The sequence below is a fragment of the Macaca thibetana genome, chromosome 5 (genome assembly GCF_024542745.1).
Source record: "Macaca thibetana thibetana isolate TM-01 chromosome 5, ASM2454274v1, whole genome shotgun sequence".
Classification (NCBI taxonomy): Eukaryota; Metazoa; Chordata; class Mammalia; order Primates; family Cercopithecidae; genus Macaca; species Macaca thibetana.
The window spans coordinates 56,552,276-56,558,275 of record NC_065582.1 but is presented as its reverse complement, the minus strand read 5'-3'; the positions used below and the strand labels follow the sequence as shown (position 1 = coordinate 56,558,275).

At 37.7% G+C, this 6,000-nt stretch overlaps 1 pseudogene; it reads left to right on the top strand.

Annotated features, from left to right (window-relative positions):
• Positions 1 to 1,916: 1,916 nt before the first annotated feature.
• LOC126954396 (R3H domain-containing protein 2-like) lies at positions 1,917 to 3,769 on the top strand (annotated as a pseudogene).
• Positions 3,770 to 6,000: the final 2,231 nt, after the last annotated feature.

Below are 6,000 nucleotides of genomic sequence, written 5' to 3'. Positions count from 1 at the left end.
CAGCAAAAAGTTTATGAAAGTATAAATCCAATAACCTATGAAGATATATCCAATTTTATTGGTAATTAGAGAGATTTAAATTAAAACTACCCTAAGCCTGGCAAGGTAGCACGCATCTGTAATCCTGGCTACTTGGGAGTTCAAGACCAGCTTGAGCAACATAGCAAAATCCTTTCTCAAAAAAAGAGAGAGAAATTAAAACCATCATGGAATATAACTGCACATCTATGAAATTATAAGAAAACTAAAATTTCAGCCAGTGTTGTGTGCTATTAAATATGTGAAAACATTGGGAATTCACATAAGCTGCTAATGAAAGGTATATTGCTATAACTACTTTGTAAACCTGTCATCTAGTGAGCATATATCTCATATAAAACTGTGCAGTTACACCAGAATAAATAAAAAATGTTTATAGTTTGTGTTTGTGATAGTCAAAAATAGAATGTGATAAACTTATGTAACAGATGAAAAACATATAGCTAGGCTGTAAAGAAAATAAATTTGCTACCGCCACTCTCAATGATATACATAGTTCTTATAAATATCATATTAATTAAAAGAAGCATAACACAAAGTATAACATATAATAATGTTTCATCTATATAGAATTGAAAAACATGTAAAACTGTCTTATTTTACAATATGAGTAGTAAGATTTTAAAGAAAAGCAAGAAAGTAATTCCCATAAAGTCATAATAATTCCATTGAACAGGAATGAGGTGATCCTTAAAGGAAACAGTATATTTTAGATTTCTGGGAATGTTCTGTGTCTTGATATGGGTAGAAGCTACAAGGGTGATCACTTCATAATTTTTAATTATATTATACATTAGTATTATATATTTTTCTGTATATTTATTATATTTCACAATTCAAAAACACATTTTCAAAAATGTGGTCATGTTCATTTTAATGAGCTGAATAGTGGCCCTCAACAGGTATGTCCACCTGTAACTTTAGAATGCTATTTTATTTAGAAGAAGAGTTTCTGAAGATGTAATTAAGATAAGGATCTCTAGACAAGATCACCCTGGGTGATCCTAAATCACCCAGGGGTCCCAGTGGGTCGTAAAGCCAATGACAAGTTTCCTTATAAGAGATAGAAAAGGTAACACACCCAGACACAAGGAAGAAGGTCATGTGCAGGTGAAGGTAGAGATTAGAGTGATGCTGCCAAAAGTCAGGCGAATCCTTAAGCTACCAGAAGTTGGAAGAGGCAAGCAATAATTCTTCCCTGAAGGCTCTGGAGGAAACTAACACCTTGATTTTGGAGTTCTGGTCTTTACAACTGTGAGAAAATAAGTTTCCGGTTTTTTTAAGCCACCAAGTTTGTGACTAATTTTTAAAAGAAGCCCCAGGAAACAAATACATGCATCCAAGCAGACAATATTATATAGTGAGTTTTTTAGATTTTGTATTGTGGAGTTGACCTTGAGTACAACTCTGATTCAACCACTTACAAGCCTTTTAATCTTGACCTCAATTTCAGTTTTCTCATTTGTAAAAGGAGAATAATCTTATCAACCTCAAAATGTTGAAAAAAATGTAAATAAAAACATTAAAAGACTTCATTGCACTAGCACATATTAAGGGCCCAAATAATTATACACATTTATACCTTCTCCCCACAATGAGCCATAAATAGTGGATTATTCTTCATGTAAGAACATATATTAGGAGACGAATGCATTAGAATATTTTAACTAACCTTGTACTAATAATACACTGAATCAAATTAATATGCTATAGTCTTATTTCAGACCATCAAGCAACTGGTCCCAGCTGGGGCTTACCTACACAAAGTAAAAATATTTCTCTACCACCCAGGTCTTTATCATTCTCATCTTTGTTAGTTATTGATAATTTATTTAAATACATACTACTGGTATATATCAGTCTTGCACTGCTGGTCAATGTCTAACAGTAACACTGCTCAAAAGATCCTCTGAATTAATGAAAGAATCAGGAAAAAAAAAAAAAACTGATGGAAGAACCTATAATCAAAGACAAAATTACATCTAAGACTCCAGACAAGAAAGCAATTGAGAAAGACGGGAAGATACCAGTTTGACTCAGGAGACACAAAGATGGACATCAAATATGGTCACATCAGAACAACAGCCAAGTCCAGTTCCAAGTTGAAGATGTGCATAGCCTAGCAAAATGTGAGAAGCGCTCCACCCCATTTGGTGATGGACCAAGGATGCAATTCAACTGCACATTCATTGTCCTTCTGATAAGGAGAAAGAAAAGTCCTCAAAGAAAGTCTCTGAAAAGGAAGACAAGGACAAAAACAAACCAACAAAAAAGGTCCTAAGGAAGATGGTGTCCAGAAACCCGAGCCAAAATTATACACACTTTGCTGGAACAGATTTCCATGAATTTATTGTAAGTACACTGAAAAAGAACCCCCCAAAATGATGCTACTAATATTAAAATAGGAGATTCTGAAATTTATTAAAACAATAACCAGTTAAGAGGTTCCCTCAGATGACTTCATATCACTAGAGGCAGTTACACTGGATAGCTGCCTATTTTGGGATGGACCACAATGTTGCTCAAACTTGAAAATCTGTCATCATCAACAAAACCAGTAACACAAGGCTGCCTGAACAGAGTTTTCAGCACATATAACGGATGAGAAGAATATAGAATTTTAACAGAGATTGATTCTCAAGTGAAAACAATTCAGTACAGAATGAGATTGTCTGGAACAGATATCTACATGACAGCTGCGGATTAGTTTAAGGGGCTGAGCTGCCACTCAAGGGGCTGAGCTTTCCCTAAGCATCCAACAGAGCAGCACCAATAGTGAATTCAAATCTCCAGAGCCATGGCCTTGAAACATGTGACCCTTTGCTACCAAAGCCAGCTACTTCAGCAGAATCTCTATCTTCACCTGACTACAGCATTGGAAGTAGTAAAGGTGGCAGTGCAAGAAGGATCTCCAGGCCAGGTATGGCACTAGGTGCCTTGGAATTGTGCAACCAGGTAATCTCATCCCTGTCTGTCCGGGGCCTTCTCCCCTATACTGCCCAGCAGTAGCAGCAGCAACTTCCTCTCCTCCCACCCATGCCTCAGCAACAGCCTCCCATGAATAATCACAAGATCTCACTGGCCGACAACATCAGCAACCCCTTCGGAGAAACAAGGCTTTACCACTAAGATTCTACTGAAACAGCTGACCCATCCTCCCCTCTGTTCTGGTCCCCACTTATCTTTCAGCATCCTCAGCAGATAAGCTTCATTGCAGTACAGCCCCTCCCACAGGACAGCTCCTCCCTATCTCCAACTGTTCCACTCAGCAAGTTCTGCCCAGAATTACATGCAGCCCCCTCAACAGATACAGATTTTTTTACTATCTCCTTGGACAGTATTCTAATTCCAACCAGAAATATTGACCTCTCTCTCTCTCACTCCGTGGTCTACAGCTCCCAGTGTGGTCAACAGCTACCTTAACCATCCTAGAAGATTGGTTTATATCCTATAATGCCTAACTAGGAGCAGGCAGCTTATAGAAGCTTGAATGGGATCCACAACCCCAGTACCAGGACCTGCTCAACAGCCAGAGAAGCAGGATGGGGGGCCAGATGCAAGCTTGGTCCTTCTTACCAAAATGTGGTCCAGCCTCCCTTCTAGCAACCCATGCCAGTCCCTGTGAGCCAGTCTGTGGAAGGAGGCCTCCTGGCAGGTAGCATACCAGTGTACTATAGCAGGATTTCACTGAATCATCAAATGGTATGAATCCTTCTCTATGTAGGGTTTCGGCAACCTCCTGGCTCTGAGCAGTAGCAAGTGCCTGAGTCTCCCTCTTTACTAAAAAGAACTATGACTTGAGGGTTATGGAACGAGCCAACTCCTAGTAAACAGAAAAGGGGAAGGGACCGGCACAGTAGGGGTGGGGGCAGGGTGGAGGGGACTAGAAGATGCTGACAGCATAGAGGCTTGAAGAAAGGAGACAGACCCTCAAGTGGAGCCTAAGATAACAGGGATACAGATGGAAACAGGCACTCACTGGTACTGAACTCCATCTTACTCCCCTGCCATGGGTCCCTTCTTTTCCCTTGGATGGTCCCCTCTCCTTTTGTCTCTTTCCCATCCTCTTCTGTCACTTTTCATCTCTTCTCCCAACTTTTCAATCTGAAAGGAATTAATTTCTTTTCATATGTTTCAGGTAGCATTGCAAGGGTCCCACACTCCCGTATTCCTCTATTTATTTACAATCCCAAGCTTCCTTTTCTCTTTTAGTCTTTATGAATATATTGGAAGGACAAAATTAAGAAATAGAAAAATTTATTTCCCCTTTCTCTTACTTCCTGCGTCTTCTCTCCCCAAATACACAGAGTTAAAACTTGGGCTTCTTCGGCTCCCCAGAACACTTTTATATTGTTTAAGGTTCACACCGCAGTAATAGACACAGTGTTTAGTTGCACATACAGATGTTGGTTGGGCATATTCACTGTGAATTTTATTTAATCTGGTTTATTATTTGGGGGTTATTTGGAGGAAAGTTAGTTATGTATTTAAATACAAAAAAAAAATTCTGTCACTGAAAAAAATATATAGCGATCAGCTTCCACTTTGGAAACATAATTAGAATGTGCACCTTCAGCACCTGATCCTAGATAAATTGTTTTGAAATTTGTCACCATTAAAAAGTTTTTTCCCACTGAAAGCATACTTATATTGTTCATTCTGACTAACACCATCTCACCTTCACTGAGCTTTTTAACTTCCTAATTTAAAAAAAATGTAAATTAATTATGCCTAAGAGTTAAGATCCCTCCTAATTAAGAAGAGGTAGTGGGACAGATTGAGATTATGAGTTGAGATTGGGGCATTGGTTAAATTCACAGCTCTGTGTCTCAATTTAAGTTATTTAACCTTTCAGGCCTACATTTTTGCACTTATATAAAAAAAGATGATAATACCTAAAGTAAAGGATTAGTGCACATACATTCATTAAGTAGAAAATCATTATATAGCATCATTTAAAAATTCGACTTGGTCATCAGGCTCATCATGTTCCTCATTTTTGACTGGTCTCCTTCTGATTTCACTTTTACTCTCTCACAAACCTAAATTTCTGAGATACTGTCCTGTCCCTCATTTTTCATTCAAGTTCCTTGAAGGATTTGTCTCTACTTCTCTTTAGTTCTTCATCTGCATTCATTGCTCAACCTGCAAAAATCTGATTTTAAAATAAGATTTTTAACATATTTTTTCTGGTTCATATACATCTACATCTACATTTCAAAATGCAATCTATGTGCCAGTAACTTAAATCAAAACTGTCAGGTACATACTCCTTCCTCTATTCTCTTATTTTTACTTAAATACAGAAAGCTGGTTTTTAGCCTGCTGGGTTACCATACAGATTAAAAGACTCTATTCCCAGGATTTCTTTGTAGTTTCATGAGATACAGATAAATTCTGGCCAAAGAGATGTAAACAGAATGGTGATGGAGGTTGACTAAGTGTCTTTAAAACAGAAGGGTGATGTCCTCTTCCTTTATTCCATTTAGCTATTGGAGACACCATTGTGATGAAGCATTTACATGCAAAATTTTGGACCTAATAGGACGAGGGCCAGCCCTTGGGATGGCAGAGTGGACATCTGGAAAAAGCCTGGATAACTTTGTTGAGCTCAAATTAGCCTAAGTTGCCTTCCATAGCCTTTTTCTACTAGAGTGAAATAAACTGTTATTTTGCTTAAACACTTGTGATATGGAAATATTTCTGTTCTGTGTAGCTAAGCTAATCTGATCAATTCTACATATTTGACCTAGACATCTCTGATGAGCTGCAGTACTGTATTACAGGCTGTTGTTTAATATTTTAAAATAACCTCAAGCTTAACTTGCCTGAAACCAAATCCAACATTTCTCACCCAAACTTCTATCTTTCCTGTATTTCATATCTCAATTATCAATGCCAGTATCTAGCCACTAATTCAAAAACATTAAACAACGTTTGATCTTTCCTTTGTAATAGAAA